The 17,141-nt window shown below is 43.5% G+C and overlaps 1 protein-coding gene across 6 annotated transcripts in view; it reads left to right on the top strand.

The window, feature by feature from the left end:
- The first annotated feature begins 9,058 nt into the window (after window positions 1–9,058).
- Window positions 9,059–17,141, top strand: part of TRERF1 (transcriptional regulating factor 1) — a 100,040-nt gene continuing 91,957 nt past the window's right edge. For 4 of the 6 annotated variants that reach the window (XM_050315690.1, XM_050315688.1, XM_050315689.1 and 1 more), the window contains exon 1: window positions 9,059–9,358. The gene's annotated coding sequence lies outside the window, so the exon portion shown is untranslated. Of the gene's footprint in view, window positions 9,359–9,645; window positions 9,664–14,114; window positions 14,193–17,141 lie in introns of those variants that run through there. The other 2 variants (XM_050315686.1, XM_050315685.1) reach the window with 2 other exon arrangements.

Genomic DNA, 17,141 nt, shown 5'->3' with positions numbered 1-17,141 from the left:
CATAGGCTGGAGCTGCAGAAATAAACACCAAGCCAGACATACAATTGAATATAACAAACATTACAGAACTGGAAATGGGAAACAGAGAAATCTATATTACCCAGATTGTGAAACAAGCCTTAAAAAAGGCCAGACAGTAAAAGTTTCTGGCCTATCATATTGCAAGGACAGATAGACAATAAAGATGCTTGGAGCTTAAGTGTGGAACAAGTCCAAGATCTTCAGATAGTCTTCTAATAGGAAGGGAAAACACTGGCACACCACTAGGGAAGGACCTCCACGCAGGACTACTCCTTAAACACAGACTCAAGAGGTTTTTGGCAGACACTTCAGAGAGAACGGCCTTTAATGGCGCAGTCTTAAAACAAGTCTGGAAGAAGCCTGGGTGTGCTTCCTGGGTTGAGCATATTTTAAGAAGGCCACAAGTTCAGTATGAGTAATTAGGGCTGAATATATTTTTTTTTTCTCCTTTGTTCCCAGCACATCATTCAAGTAGTGCAAAGAAACTGAAATACACCCACAACTCCTCATCTGGGGATTTCCTCAACTGATATACAATTGATGTATAATTAGCTCCTGTGCCCCTCTCTGGGGTGCAGAGGAATTATCAGTGCCTCAATCTTCAGCTCTTGCTAGCTGCTAGATTAGTCAGCTGGTGCGGGACTCAAAACAAAAATCCATGGAGCTGTACTTGTCCTCCCAAGGGGGTTTAGAGGAGATGTTGGTGTGATAAAAGGACACATAAGCTGTAAAATAAACACCCAGAGAAACACAAATGCATGCCTTGTCATTGTTAGAATTTCTGAATAAAGTGAAATGGATTCTACAGACCTACACATCAACTAAAGCAATTTGGGAAACCTCTTTTCCCTCCCTGTATTTCATCAAGCTTTTCTAGCAAGCTGCCAATGCTTCAGGTACTGCAGACTAAGAGATGAGTCTTCTGGTCCCTAGGTTATCAAGCCATCATTGATGGGTTCACAGGGAGCTCTCAGATACAGAAGAACAAGCTGGTACTACCCATGGTTAGAAGAAAACTTTGGAGAACTTTTATATGAAAATTCCACAGTTTGGTGACGCAGAAAAGAGACTCTTCTTTTTCACATCTGAAAACAATCTCATGCCAAATTTGCACCATTACCTCTCTTCTCAACAGAACAGACCCAAAAGTCTGAGACCTTTAATCTCACAGACTAAGCTTGCATCTGGAGCACTACAAGATATTGTTTTGGGGATACCCTAATTTCCCATCTTCCATATTTGTTTGGAGACTCACAGGCCATTTAAATGCAATGGAGGTAGTTTCTTCATCTCTAGAAGCAAAATCTGTCCATCAGAAAGACATCACATACTTACATATTCCTGGATTTACTTGTCATATACTGCCCTTCAGCTGCTGCTGGCAAAACTCTCTCAGCTACAGAACAAATTGGTTTCCCTCTGCTATTGTTAGCCTGCTTTATATGGGTCTCTTGCAGTTCCCTGTCTAACTGCAGCTTTACAGTAACTCCATTGCATTTTCTGCTTTCTGTTCTTTAGTGCAGCTCTCACCTCCTCAAGTGTTTTGGGGCCAGCAAACAAAAACACTAACACAGAAATGTAAAGGATCTTGTCTTCTACTGTAAGTGCATTTCCATCACTGTAAAAATGTGAAACAATACAGCTTATTTCAAGTTGATGATGTAAAGTGCCTTACATCACTATAAACAGAATATACTGTATATATACTGGATATACAGTATGAGTCTAGCCATGGTGGTTAATAGTATTTTTAAATCTTGACAGCTGTATCCTTACAGTTTAAATGCATATCTGCCCACTGTCATATATGTAAGAAACAGACAAGTAAGACACAGTGAGACCTTGAAGTAAGTGATGATTATAAAAGACTTGTATAAAAATTCAGGTTACAGTTCTGAATGGGAAAGTTCAGAGCAGAAGATGTGGATGGTTGTTTTAAACTCCTTCAACAAACCCTTGTACATTCAGCTTTGCTACAGTCAGTGTAATAATTTGTGTCTGTGCTGAGGAATATGAAACAGAAAACAGAAACTGCAGAAAGTAGGGTGATATGATGACTGGCAAAGTTCCAATCAGAGGTGGCTGTCTGTGCTCTTCCACACAATATGTGGTGTACTATTGCCAATACTGCATCCATTTCCAATGGACAAAATTCTGAAAAAGTAACACAGCTGACATTTCACCAAACTTCACTACATACATTGGAAAACTAATTTTGATCTCAATTGTCAGTGTGGACTTAGACATGTTGCACGTTGTGGTAGGGAACCACTATGACTTAATCATATCTGTATTTAGATATTATCCTTCTGTTACAGAAAACTATTTAGATTAACTGTAACTTAATATGCCAGGCTTCCTTCTATTCTCATCACACATCTTTTCCATAACTGTTTACCTTTTATCTTTAGAAAAGTTTTGACTGTAATCAGCTTCATTTTTCCTTCCCGAACTCAAAAGTATGATTTCTCTTTTTCAGCAAACACATTAGAAATTAGTACAGCTGTCTGTAACAAGCCATCCTAAAGCCTTTTTTTTTTTTTTTTTTGTATATATCAATTTTACCACATAACAAATTTTTAAAGCCAAGAGAAAATAATACAGGAAGATTGGTTGGGGCATTCAACAAAAATTGTAGGAAACACTACCTTAAATCTCTCACTGTATTTCAATGGATTTCAAGTTGACACTGTCCCTGTAAAGGCAGTTTCCATTTAATAGTGTATTTCTCTTTGGTAGTACAACAGCAGCACATTTAGAATAAGGTGTGCTTCTTCATAGAGCACTTTTCAGCTGTTACCACTGGGAGTGCACACAAAGCCAGCACGATAAAACTTCTTGCATGTCAGTCAACCCTCCAAACATTGCAAGCTGGGCATAAGATTTACTTGCAAAACACTGATCTGTCTTCAAGATATAACAAAGTGCAATGACTTAGGAGATTTGTTTTCATACTTAACCTCTGCAGCTACTTTCCTGGATGACATTGGACCACCTCTGTTCCCTAGTTTACCCCTCTGTAAAGTGGGTACATATTACTGGCCCCTGACTGTAAGACCATCTCAGATCAAAGCTGTAACAGAGTGAGTGGTTTTAAAGTGTAAAATAGCTCAACCTACTCCATCAACTTAAAATCTGGAAATTATTTTAAAAAAAAAGTTATTTTCACTCATGTTAGTTTTATAAAGATACAAGAGTTTTATATGTTTACAAATTCATAATTTACAAATGTATGTAATATAATTTATGTAACATGTATATATTAAACACATTTGTAAATTTACAAACACATACATCAGTGTATTGTATAAAATAAAACATTTCCTCTTTTCTGGCATGTCAAAAAGCCACACAAACTGGAGCGTTGCTCTCTGGGACACGATCACACAAGATGGTCCATGTCACTGTATCTCTTGTGTGCACATATACATGCCACAGAGTACTCCTGACAGCATGATAGTGTGACTCTTCCAAGAGGAATGGTAACTGGCACAAACGAAATGAAGCAAGAATGTCTTTAGCTCATTTTCCTCTGTAGGGCTCATGCATGGTTGCAAAACAGTAATAGTATCACTGAAAAAAAATCTCCAAGTCATCACAATTTCTCACTTGCCTATCTGTAACTTCTTTACCAAAACATTCCTAAGCACTTTACAGACTTTGATTTGTGTCAGGGCATCCTGCAAAGTGTCACATATCCCACACCCCCAGCTGCAGAGCAACGCAGAGAAGTCAAGGCCACATCCCACCAAGAGCTATCAGGAGGATCCCTCATCCGTCAGCACTCATCTCTATCAGCAGTGGGCCACAGCCCCAGGGGGAGCCTCAGCAGCTACCTCAGGTTGCACCAAAGGAGTAACTCAGTGGCTCAGTGACTGACAGGGTTCGAGTTGAGAGAAAACTAGTGTTTGTGGACTCCTGGAGCTGCCCATGGTGCAAACAGCTATGCAGGTTCAGTTTTCCTTTGTTTTTTTCTTTTGTCCACTGCCTGAACTGACTATCTTAAAGAGCATCTTATCCTCCAGATGAGATAGCAGCTGTGGCTTCATGACAGTTAAAGGTAATTTAAACTGGTGTGGGTGCAAATCCCACTTTTAGGCACACACCCCTTTCTCCTTTTCTGTTACTTGCCTGTCTGATTCAATGAGGCAACCCATGGGAAAAATGACAGGATGTTTCTGCCAGCACTGGGAGGTGATCTGGCTTACATGGAAAGCATGAGTGTCAGCACTGGGTGCAAACAGGAGGCAAAACCATACAGCTGGTGGCAAAAACCTGCAGAAGGGACAGCAGGACCCTAGCCATCACAATTCACTTGTTTTAACCTTCATGGAAAAAAAAACCCATAGAATCATTTAGGTTGTAAAACACCCTTAAATCATTGTGTCCGACCATTAACCTAACACTACCAAGTCTGCCACTGTCCCTCAGCATCGCATCTCCACATCTTTGAAATCCCTCCAGGAATGGTAACTCCACCAGTTCCCTGAGCAGCCTGTTCCAATGCTTGACAACCCTTTCTCTAAAGAAATTTATCTTAATACCCATTCTAAACCTCTCCTGGTGCAACTTGAGGCCATTTCCTCTAGCTCCATTACTTGCTCCTTTTGAGAAGGTAACAACCCCCACCTTGCTACAGCCTCCTTTCAGGTAATGGTTGAGAGCAATGAGGTCTCCCATGAGCCTTCTTTTCTCCAGGCTAAACAACCCCTATTCCCTAAGCTGCTCCTCATAAGACTTGTGCTCCAGACCCTTCACCAGCTCTGTTGCCTTCTCTGGCCAGATGCCAGCACCTCAATGCCTTTTTTGGAGTGAGGGACCCTGTGGGCAAGGCTTTTACCAGCAGTCTGAGTGACAGCAGTATGCTTTCATCCTCTTCTCTCCTCAGCACATTTCCTCACCATTCCTTATGCTGTGCAATCAGCAAACCAATCTGGCTGAAAGAGAAGAATAAAACTAAGAAATTTTACTTCCAAGATTAGGTTTCAAATGTTGGTGGCATGGTCTGAGATCAGATTAGTCTGCTGGTGAAATCTGTGACTTCACCCCACATCTTCGATCAGAGCAGCCACTTCACTGGACAAGAGCCAACTTGGACCAGCAAGGGTGGAATACTGCTTGCCTGACAAAGGCCTGCTTCTCACCCAGGCAGCAGGAGCAGCCAGAGGGTAGTTTGCAGAAGCTGTGTTCCTGATGCATTTCTACTAAAAATTATTTTAATCGTTTTTTAAGCTCCATTTCAACCTTGGTCATTTTTCCTAATTCACAATGGATGCAGTCAGAAGCAACACCAAAGAGCACAAGGTGTTTTATCCTGAAAGCTCTCCATGTCCTGAGCTTCCTGGTGAGAGGACCTAAGAGGGAGAGACACCATACTCAAACATACATGAAGGTAAGAAGCACCAAGGCGAGAGCAGAGGTAGTAACATTACCTTCAAACAAAGCAGAGATACAGTTTCTTGAGCACAAGGACTGGAATGATGCACTTGCTGATCTCTGAGAAAGCCCATCACCAACTGTAATTTAATTTTCTTTGTGTTCAGGTATGTGGGATGATGTGGCTACTTCCCTTTCAATGCACAAAGAATGTGACAGCAGAAAACATGTTTGGCTTTTTAAACTATTCTGACCCTGCTAGTGTCACTCCTGCAAGACCCCAGTGTGCCTTATACATTCAACAAGAAAGAAACAAAGGTAAATTACTTGGCAAAAGCCAAGGGATTCAGACGATAACAAACTAATCTGGAAGGGAAAGAACCAGCAATATCAAGCTGGAACACTCACAAATTGAAATGAAAAATCAAGGTCAAATGTTTAACCAGGAGGTGATCAGTAATTACACCAGAATAATAGGTAGCAAAAGGCATATTTGCCATTTCTTGAAATATCCATAATGACTTTTTTTTTTTAATCTGGAAAATAAATTTTAACTAAGTAGGTTATAATCTTAGTTACAAACACTACAGTCCACATTAGGTTGGATATTGGATTCTGAGACCAAACTTGCTTTTAAACCTAAATCCTGTATCAGTACACTGTATGGCTCAACTGCTCTACATTAAAGCAAAACTAAGTCTGTCATTGGTTTTGTCTGATGGACTTGGATAATTAAGGTCTGGTTATTTTTTTTAAGATAACATCCACAATTAAAAGTTCAACCTGGAAACAGGCATCCAAACCCAAGAAATAGGATGAATATCCACTTTGGCTGCTGTGATTTTGAGCAGTAATATATTTGCATAAATGAGATTTATTAAGGTATCTTAAGTGGCTTTATTTTAATGACTTTAGCTGTTGAACAAAGGTGTGTTACCTCCTACCACAGCCATACTATGTTTTCTTCAGCATTGTCTTTCTTGGAAAGCCTACAAATTCAAGGCAAAGCCTTCTAATAAAAACTAAGTCATTAGGGAAGATGATGACACAGCAATTCTGTGTTGGAAAGGAATGAACCAGGAGGATGATAAGAGACCTTCTAAACTTCTGTAATTCATTTCTAGAACAACCCAGCTTAGAAAAAAATTAAAATGCATTAATTGCTAACAAAAATCTGACAGAGCGACTTTTGCTGCTTTTCCGTTGTTTTAAGTGGTGAGAGGCTTCAGGAGGCAGCTGAGCCACCCTGCCAGTTTTCTGCAGGGCTTCACAGGCCCTCCCCATCCCAAGTCCCCTTTCAGCTCCCTTTGAGCTGCCCCTGGCACCCAGCTGACTTCCCAGGGAGCTCACCAAAATGGCACGAAATTAACCCAGAGAGGGTATAGTTTTCTGGCTTGATGAGCTGAACCAGCTCCACAGGCAGGGAAAGGAGGGCAAGGTCTCCCTCTTCTGACAGCAGCAAACGGGCAGTTCCCCTGGCCAGGACCTAACTCACCCTGGCTTCAGGGCTTCCAGCACTCACCAGCTTGCCAGGTATCGCTGTCAAATCATTCTTGAACAACATCACGACAAGCCTGTAGAATTATTCTGAGGTTTAATACTGTAAATAGTAATATGATTTGTTATTCATAACTGGGAAGCTTCATGCTCAAATCCTTGAAGATTAGAAGAAGGATGAGGAAAACTGAGAAACATAAACTAAGGCTTTGTGCTTCTAATGGAGATCAATTCATAACTGGCAGGATAAGTACAAAGAATGCAATCTGGTTATAGCCAGCCCCCACAGCTCTATGGAAATGTTGTCCAAAGCTAAAAGAATTTTGTGTAGCTAAACTTGTTATGGCAAAGTAAGATGATTCCAGTTTATAGCATGTCAGAAGGCTGCTTGATAATGATTCTTTGTTCAAATTTAAATTAGACATTTGCTTCTATTTTGAGAGTTATAGCACAAACCTTTGTGTTTCAGGTAAATCAAGTAACACCTAGCTGATTCAACAGAAATTTGCTCATATTGATTAACTTGAAAAGTGAAAATGCCAAGACAAACCTAGAAGGACTGTTAAATTCCATTGCTTATTTTCAGAGGTCATTTTGGAAATCACAAGTAATATGGGCTATTCTAGGTTTCAGACTAAACACAAAAAACAGAGGCAAGGCACATGTTGAGTTGTGGTTTTAATTCTATTTTCAACATAGTTTATATGACTTAGGACTTCAGGAAGCAAACAAGCCAACCATTGAATCCAAAACTAAGCATACATTTTGCATAGCTCAGCACAGAGATGTTACATTATCTGAATGGTATTTTTCAGTTAAGTAAAAAAAAATTAGAAAATTACTAGTTGGCTGGGAAAAAAAAGACAAATTAGAGAAGAGCCTTTCTCACAACATTTTAAACAACAGAGACCTTTGCATATAGTACAAAGGAGTTTAATAGCCAATGGGTGATATACTTTTTCACTCTTCCTCTCATCTACGCTGTAAATCAAAACAATCTCATAAAAGGTTAAATTATTAAGAACAGTGGCCCAATGGAAGTGTCATGCAACCAGGAAACCAGGATGACCATAAAAAGAAAATGAGGCTGCTGGTAACCATTATAATGTAAGGCTGAATCACAAACGCTAACATCAAACCTTTTTCTGTTCCAGTTATAACCCTTGAGAGTTTTGTGTGTTGGTTTTTTCCCCTCTTTGAAGGCAGAAGTAGGCCCTATAACCATCCCCGTTTCAGTTTCTCTCTTCCCAGCTACGGTTTCTTACAGTAACTTGTCTGTCATTGTCCGTGAGCTTAAACAGAGCACTGCATAAGCTGTATGCATCACATATCTGTCCCCAAGACGCAAAATCCTTCCCTGTGAGGGAACATTTTGGTGCAATCTAATGCAAATGCTGAGCCCAAGGGAAACAGGACCGATGAAGTATTTCACCAATATATTTCTGTAGAATTAAAAAAAAAAAGAAAAAGGGGGGAAAGGGAAAAAAAGGAAAGAAAAAAGGTAATTTAAGAGTACCAGTGGCGACGATCAGTGACCACAGGAGCAAGTTCCTACAAGGTTCGCTGTATTAGAGAATTAACTTCTAAATTAACCCAAAGCGCAGGAGCCTCCTTGGAGCCGGAGGCGGCCCCGGCAGGCGCAGCAGCCCTTCCCCGCACAGGGCAGGAGACCTCCCGGGTGAGAGAGCGCCTTAACCGCGGCCACTTTCCTCCTCCGGCGCCCCGGGGCTGGCGGAGGCCGGACCGCAGCGCTCGCAGCTCCCGGCCCCGACACGGTTCCCCCAACTCCGCAGGACACCCCCCGGCGCCAAGGCAGGACCCCCTCCACCCCAGCCCCTCGGCGGCGGGAGCCCCTCGGCCGCAGGGCTGGCGCGGTGTCACCCTCCGGCACGGCCGCCCGGGCGGGAGCAGGAGGCGGCCCCGGCGCCCTGCGGCGGGATCCCGCGGCACCCCCTCGCCCGCACCCCGCCGCTCCGGCGGGAGCCGCTGACAGGTCGCCGCCAGTGGCCCCGGCACCTGCGCTGCGCTCACCGCCCTTAGAGGAGGGGCTGCCGGCCAGACCGCGGCGCGGCGGAGCGGGAGGGAAGGAGGGAGGTACGGCGGGAGGCGGCGGCGCACGGCCGGCGGCGGGCGGGCCCCGGGGGCCGGCGGGCGCCCCTCGCCCTCGCCCCGCCGCGGGGCCGGGCGGCCGCGGCGCCACCGACACCTTACTTCCTGCTTCGCTACCCGGGGCCAGACCCATCGCGGCGGAGGGATCCCGCCGCCTCCCGCAGCCTCCTCCCCCTCCTGCTTCTGCTTTTCCCCGCTCCCTGCTGCAAGGAAATTATTTGACAGCGATTTGCTGACACCGGATTTTTTTTTTTCTTTCTCCTTTATTTTTTTTTTTTTTTTTTTCCTTCACCCTCTCCTTTCTTTTTGCATCACGGACTCGGCAGAGCGGCGGGCGGGGGAAGCCGTGCCGGAGGTAAGTGCCGATGCCCGGAGCCTCCCCCGGCGCGGGGCCCCCGCCCCGCTCCATGTGCCGCCGCTGGGGTGGGTGCCGGGCAGCGGGGCCGCGCCGCGCCGGGCCGGGGCAGCGCGTTTCCTGGCGGAGCGATATTTGTTTACAGGATGGGCGCCGTACTGTAAGAGAAGTAGGACCGAGCCCGGGGCAGCTCCGTAATAAATTAATATCGCGATTTGCTCCCGCCTCGCCGACACCGCCGCGAGCCCCGCGCCCGGCCCCCCTTCCCCCCACCACGCCTGCACTTGTTGCAGACTTGGCGCCAGGTAGGGGCGACGCTTCGCAAGTTTCGTTTCTGCAGGAGCCGGGGCAGCGCTGGAAGGTGGGGGAGCTGGAGGGGGGGGCTAAAAGGGGAAAAAAAAAAAAAAAAAAAGTTTGCAGCTCGCAGTTCACTTTCGTTCTGCAGCGCCCAGGCCCCGCCGGCTGCCGCCGCCCCGTGCTGCCCGTGCGGCCGCGGGCGGGCGGGGGGTGCGCGGTACCTGGGCGGCCCGGGCGGGCGGCGCGGGGCGCAGGGGCCGGTGGCGAGGCGCCCCTTCGCGGCGCTGCCGCCCAGTCCCGGGCGCCGCTGAGCCGTGCCGGGGAGGAGAGGAGAGGCGGGGAAGGGCGGCTCGGCGGGGCTGGCCGCGGAAGTTCTCCGAGCTGCCGCGCTGTCACGGCCCCTGACACGAGTGTCCAACCCACGCGCGGCTCCCCCCGCCCTTCGCCCCGCAGCGCGCTCAGTGCCGTCTCGGTATCAGTGTTGGATGCGGGGCGGTCCCACGGGGGCTCGGCTGTGGAGCCCTTCCCGGGCGGCACCGCGTGGGACGGCGAGCTCGTTTTGGAGGAATGGGGATTTCTCCTCCTTTCCCGCGGGAGAGGAGCGCGCGGCGGGCTGGGCGCTGCCGGGGCGCTCCGATTTTCCGGCCCGTCAACATGCGGGGTGGTAGCGAGCAAGAACTCTTAGCCAGGTGTTTAAATACCGGAGAGGTGATTTGCAAGTGAAATTAATCGGTAGTTAACCAGTTAATAAATGGATAATGCCTACTCATCCTTCTGCTGACTTTACAGAGCGGTTTTCACATGTGCCCGTCAAAAACTATCCAGGCTTGACTGGTCAGGATGTAAACTTAGCGGGATTAGTGCGTTTGTCCAGTCAGATCTGACCTCCACTTACTGTCCCTGTGCATCAGTGCTGGTTGTCATTCAGGTAGTTACAGGTGAAGTTCATACATATTTACAGACTAATACGATAACAAAATAGATATGATGACCCACAGCTTAATTATTTATGGAAAATATTGCAAAGTGTTAACTGTGTGATTAACGTTCTAAGCGGATAATTACTGGGGGGAATTTTTATGCCTTTGACAGCTACAGGTTTATTTTAGGTATGGGAGGAGGAGAGAGTTAACCTGTCAAGGTTGGCCTGGCGTGCCTGGCTGTTTGGCAGGGCCACCCTGCTGCCTTTACCCATCCTACCTGGGGCTCTGGCCCACAGAGAGACTTGGTCCCTGCCTTCGCTAGGGGTACAGTGTCATGAGGAAGTAATCCATCCTTACAACTTTGGTGTATGCATGAATTGCTTTTGCATACGGTATATGCAGCTGTTTGCTGTCTTGGCTTATCTGCTTTGTGGTCTTGGATGCTCAGTTGGATTGGAATGGAGCCATTGCCTTTTGTAAGATTCATCTACCTAGAAATAAACCACTTCACTTTGTTGCCCAGTGAAGTGATGGGGCATGATGTGCCCTGGTATGTTAAGTTTTTTTCTAAGGCTTGTCCAGGTCACACATTTAACAACAAAAGTGCTGCTCTGTGAGTACTCTGTGCATGTACATGTGGTACAGAAGTTAAGCTATGTGCCTTTGCTTAAAACAAATACAGATATTTGTTTAGAATTTAGATAAGTGAATTTTCATACAAAGAAAATGTGTTTTACGCATTTTTTTCTTGTAAATGATATTCTGAAATACGTTGGAAAAATTTAAACCTTAAATACAGTCTACTCGAAAGTTTTGGTGCGAATAAATGCTCTTATGATCTGTTCTGCTAACACTGATAAGCAGCTTGTGTTTCTGAAGTTGGGCAACTCAGTGAGGAACTGAGCAGCACTGCAGTGTGGTAGTCAAACCCAGTGTATCTCGAAAAGCCTAAAAATCTCAAATATAAGTAATGCACTTCACTGCGAAAGTTCACTCCTGAGTGAGGAGTGAAGAATTGGCTTGTTGGTGAAATGATAAGGCCAGAGCTTAATCATGCTGTTATCAATGTATGTCCTGCTGTTGGCATCCCTCCCTGAGGGAGAGGGATGAGGCCTCGGGTAGCTAGGCAGGCATCCTGCCTCCAGTATTTATATCGCTCCTGCATAGGCCAACATAAGCATAAATAAACCACAGCATGACTAACCTCTCTACCTAACATTGACTCATGTTGTATTTGGATAGACTGAAAAAGTCTCCATGCCTTAGCCATTTCATTTTTTCAGTCTGTATGTTACTAATGATGACCTGCCTTGTGAGAACACTCCAGTATGCATTTAAGACCATAAAGCAAGTCCTTGTTTCAGGTTTGTTTTGCTTTTGGATAGTGCTCAACTAGGCTAGATAAGAAAAAGGAATTTGTAGGTTTTAAACTCAAAACACTGTTGCTTCTCTTCTTCTGGCCATTTTAATTCTTCCAGTGATATAGTGAGACTTGCCATTATAAACTGAGCTCATAACTTGGTACCTGGCAAGGAGTGTGAGAGAAGTATAAGAACAGCAGTCCAGTAATGTACTGTAGGTTTCCTAAAGCAGTAAGATAATAATTTGCTGTGTATATTTTTATCTTATTTTATTTTTTGTTTGTTCTAATCAAGTAGGGAATATGTCACCTAAAAACTTACTCAGCAAAGTGTTTGAGAAGGCTCTTCTCTCTCTTTACCAATACTGTAATGGGACAGTAGTAAAGTAAAGAAGAAGGGCCCTGGGTTGTGCCTCTTTATTATGTGTCATAACAACTTGTGAGATAAGGCAGTTTCATTTCAGCTTCCTTAGAAATATGTGTTCTGGTTTTGTTGGTTTTTTGTTGGTTTTTTTTTTTTTTTTAAGAGCAAGCAGTGTTTGACAGATACAAAATAATGGTTGACGTGGAAACAATTTGTTTCCTCCCCTTGCATTTTTTTAGGGGCTGCATCGCTGCTTAGTTCTAATGAAAAATTATCATAATTATAGTTCTTTCTGTCCCTAAAGTTAACAGATCCTTTTGCCTCCACTCCACCTGTAAGAAGTAGGCAAAAGCATCCTTAAGGATATGTATGAATTCTGCCTGGAGTGGCTGCCACACCCTTGGTTATTTATGTAAGGTGAGGAGCATAAGTGGTCGAACTGACTTCCATGGCACTGCTTACAAGAGTTGAGTTGCTCTGTTTGTATTTGTAGGGAGAGGAGTGAAGAGGGCTGCATTTGAAACTAAAGAAAAATGAAGGGAGCTAATTCCATGCGTTTAGCTGCATATGAAGTGTTAAAACCTCTTCTTAACTTGTCCATCTCTGAGAAACCTATTATTGTAATCAGTTGCAGGGCTGTGAGGGGAAATCAGGCCTTATAAGATAAAGATAAAAATAGCATGTTCAAATATATTTTAAGAAAGGCGACTCTTCCTTCAAAGAGTAGGTCTGAGCATAGTTCAAAGAACGATAGCAACAATTTTTTTTTTTTTTGACTCTTTGCTTGAAACCAAACAGATTTAAGAGATCCATTGAAATTACATTTGAGCAGCATGCATTTGTGTGCCAAGTTATCCTGTGGACCTTGTGGGAGTATTTCCCCTTAGATTTGGAGACGCCGAGAAAGGGCTCTTGCACCATCATCTCCTTGCCGCTGCCACTGTATGTCCAGCCTGGCCAGGAGGATGAGGTAGGTGGCACAGTTGGTCAGCAAGTCATACTAGCACTGGTTCTTGTTGGATGTTGGTTTCTGTGGGCAAAAGGAATAATATTTTTGATCGTGGTTTCTCTTACCTCTTTCTGGTTTGACCGTGTCACTCCATGTTGTTAGGGGTGCAGGCTCACCCGGACCGCTCAGAACAGAAGCAGAAAGAAAAAAAAAACATTGATTTTTGTGGGGGAAAACTAGAAAATGTGCTCAGGTTACAACCTGCTGCCACAGAAACTAGAAGGCAAGTACTTAATTTACATTACTTTCTTCTCAAGAGGATAATAGTTTGGGGAGCCCAGGGCATGGTTTTAAATGTATGCCCTATTACCCTGTAATAGGGTTTGTTTGGCTTTTTTAATGTTTAAACTTTTTATGAGAGTGGGGATGTTGCAGGGGCCTGGGGTAGTTGTGTAGCATTGGGTATATTTTGAGGTTCTGAGTGAAATGAGTCTTATGGTTTCAGCTTACTCTGTAACAAATGTAATGTGTCGCACACGAACAGCCCACCTAAGTTTTTGTAACTGACTGATGATTTGCTCTGGAAAGACCCAAAATCCTGGTATGATGCAGATTCAAAAGGTAGTTGGTTTTTTTTTGTTTTGTTTTGTTTTGTTTTGTTTTGTTTTTTTAGATTTTCTTTTTAGTTTGTCATTCTCCAATTTACAGTTCAAATTTTGTTAGAATTTCAGGCAAATGGCTCATCTTCAGCTTCCCATGTGCCACTCAGCTGGGCTGTTGGACTTCACTTCTCAGGCAAATGTCCACAAGTGCTGAGTTTCCATACCCCACCGATGTCTAAAGCAGCCATCCTGGCTCGTCACAAATTTTCTCCTGCCTGTTTAGTTCAGCAAGAAAATGGTTGCTGTCTTTCCCCTCCCTCCCCTCATCAACTGCTCATGGTAAGATTTTTGATAGAGCCCGCATTGTGATATGTCCTTGAAGTGTAGAGCTGCAAGGTTTTGTTTTCCTTTGCCATTTTTTCTTTTCATGTTTAGACTATTACAATACAGCAAAGCAAGATTTTTGTAGATGATCTTTTTCAGTTTTTTATTTGTCAAAAATCTCATATTCAGTAAGAAAAAGCTCAGACTTGGGTACTAAAACCTCCAGCTAACCCTGGAGTGTAAAGACTGCAGAAATGTGGATTGGGGAAGGGTTACCCCAGAAAAAACAGGTAGGTGTAAGTTAAATGTTAAATTATCAGCACCTCTTTTTTATAAGGTCCCTGATGGTGAGATGTTTTTGTTCACACCATCTGGCTAGAACAAGGCTTACTAGGGCTCTTAAAGGACAGCGTCCATTTGAGGTGCAGAATTTGTATCAGGTACTTTTTTTTTAAGTGAATGTCAAATCCTAAATAACTTCAGCATCGGACTGTGCAAAAAAAGTACCCAACCTTGCTCAGCAAGTGGCTGTTAAGTTTAAAATTTGATAATGGCTGAAGTTCTCTGTCTTAAAAAAACCCAACAAGGTAATTTTTGTCTTTGTTCTCCAATTCCTCCCCTCCCCCATTTTCATTGATGGGGAAGTTTCGTTTCCTTTATTTATATATTTTTAGTGTATGTGTGTTAGGGGGGCCATGGGGGTGCATAGGAAGGAAGTCTGTGTTCTAGTTTTTATATGTAAGAGAAAAAAATAGTTAATGCTGGTGTGTTTAGAAATGACCTTAATACGTTCTCCCCTTTAAATCAACGGTTCTACTGGTAAAATCACGAATATTATTAGGGGATTGAGGAGTTTTGCAACACTTCTATGTGGGTGAGAGTCCTGTCTGAGTTCCAGTTGTACTAGCAGAAAAGCATTTATCCCAGTACTGTCATGTTTCACATGCCAAATCAGAACTAGAAGTGCTTTTTCGTGGAAGGATCTCTATTTACACTTGGAGGGTTATGCCAATTACAGCTACATTAGTAAGGCCTTTTTTTTTAATTTTGAATTTTACACTTGACTTACATAGTAACTTCTTTCATTTTCTTAACAGAACACATGCAACAATCCTGGAATGTCAGTAGGGTAAACGCTGCTGTCGTGTGGCTCCAATGCATATCGGCATTGTTGCAAGAGCATGATCTTAAGTGTGTCTTACTGAAATGAAAACTCTTAGACCTTTGTGTAACTTGAGATGGACATCTACTCTGCATACAGAATTAAATACAGTTTACTGGGGAGCAGGCAGTATGTTATGAAGTATGTTATTCATATGTAATAATACTTTTTCCTCAAAAGAGATTCCATTTCGAATACAATTTTTAAACACTGCAGATGAGGAAATACTGCATTGCAGACATGAAAGTTTTGAGGCATAACATAAGGTGTTATTAATTTTTTTATCAGAGACTTAAAATTGTTTACTGCTTTGGACAGTGTAGTGGTGCATGAAGAAGGAGGAGGTAAATGGGGCTTCTTTGGCAAGAGTCTGTGGGTGTTTGTTGGGTGTTGGAGAGGACTGTGGCTGTCAATGCTGCCTCCCAAACTTGTACCACCAGTGCTTTGTCTCTGCTGCTGCTCTGCTGCCTCTTTCTCCTGTTGAACCAACCCTCACTAGTAACTAGTGCCCTTGCTATTTTGTGAGCAGATTTGCTAGCTCTTTGCTCTTTTTCTGATGTGAAAACTTGCATTATATTAATTAAAAAAAAAAAGATGCTGACTAGTCTTTACATGGTTCACAGCTTCCACAAGTATGAATACTTAGAAGACTTACACAGCTAAACTCAGCATTCTTTTCCCCAAAATATAGGCTACCAAAGCCCTCAAATATTCAGGATAATTGACCTGAAGTTATGTAAATGTCTTCCCAATTGTTTCTTTTTGATCTACCTCTTTTATATTGTGTTTCATCCCAAGTGTTGAAGCTGGGCTTACCTTGCAGAGAGGTGGTGGTGTTTGAGTTAGCCCCTCACTACCTTCCGCAGGGAGAGGGCTGCATGTTGCGCTCTTTTTTGGAGGCTGAAAGCATCATCAATGTCTCTTAGGCCACAGTGGGCCTTGAAATAGCCCTGAGCTCTGTGGCCATTACCAAAGCTGAGCGCTGAAGGCTGGAGTCACCTAAACCACAAGTTCACGCCACGTGTAGGTCAACATTGCGCACAGCAGTTTTGTTGCTGCTTGTGCCCCTAATATACCTGGGGGGAAATGCATGGAAGCAGTTTAGATGCTAACTCGCTGGCATGATTTTTGGGGTTTTTTTTTGGTTACTTTTCAAAAGCTTATATTCAGTGTTGCAAAGGAACCCCTATGTATCATGATAGAACAAAAGAAATAGTTAATGTCAGACCAGACGGAATGGTGCAGCTTTGCAGGAGCATTGGTAGCCCATCTGTCTCTTTAGCCTACTGTGCAGTTCAAATTCAAGTGAAGGTCTCCCACGTGGTTACTTTACAAGTGTCCTCCTATCTCTGTTTTGTATCTGCAATTTCAGTATATACTTCCAGACTGATTTTTATTCATTTCCAATCATTCTTCAAAGATAACTGGCAAAAACTAACAGGCTGGTTGTGATTTTACAGCAGTAGAAGGTAGACAACTTTGATCTTGTTAGAATTAATTTTCTTCATGTGTGGGCTGGGTGTGTAATATGTTGATTCAGTTTTTATTGATCAGTGTAAAAACGTGAATTCGGCATCACAGCAATGATAATAAACAAGTACATGCAGTGATATTCTAATCAGTTCCTGGCAAAAATAAGGCAGAAAAACCATCTCAGAGATTGATGTGCTTTAGCAGTGAGATGCTGAAGCAGGATATCTTATATAAAAGGGTTAGGTAAAGCTGTTTGAAGTTCTAACTTTTCTCTGGCAACACAATTGCTGCGAGCAGTAGCATGCCAAGCTGGGCAAGATGCAGTCTTT

The sequence above is a fragment of the Myiozetetes cayanensis genome, unplaced genomic scaffold, assembly GCF_022539395.1.
Source record: "Myiozetetes cayanensis isolate MyiCay16 unplaced genomic scaffold, myiCay2020 scf2-11, whole genome shotgun sequence".
NCBI lineage: Eukaryota > Metazoa > Chordata > Aves > Passeriformes > Tyrannidae > Myiozetetes > Myiozetetes cayanensis.
The sequence above is the reverse complement of the archived record's forward strand: the minus strand, read 5'-3'. Positions and strand labels throughout refer to the sequence as shown.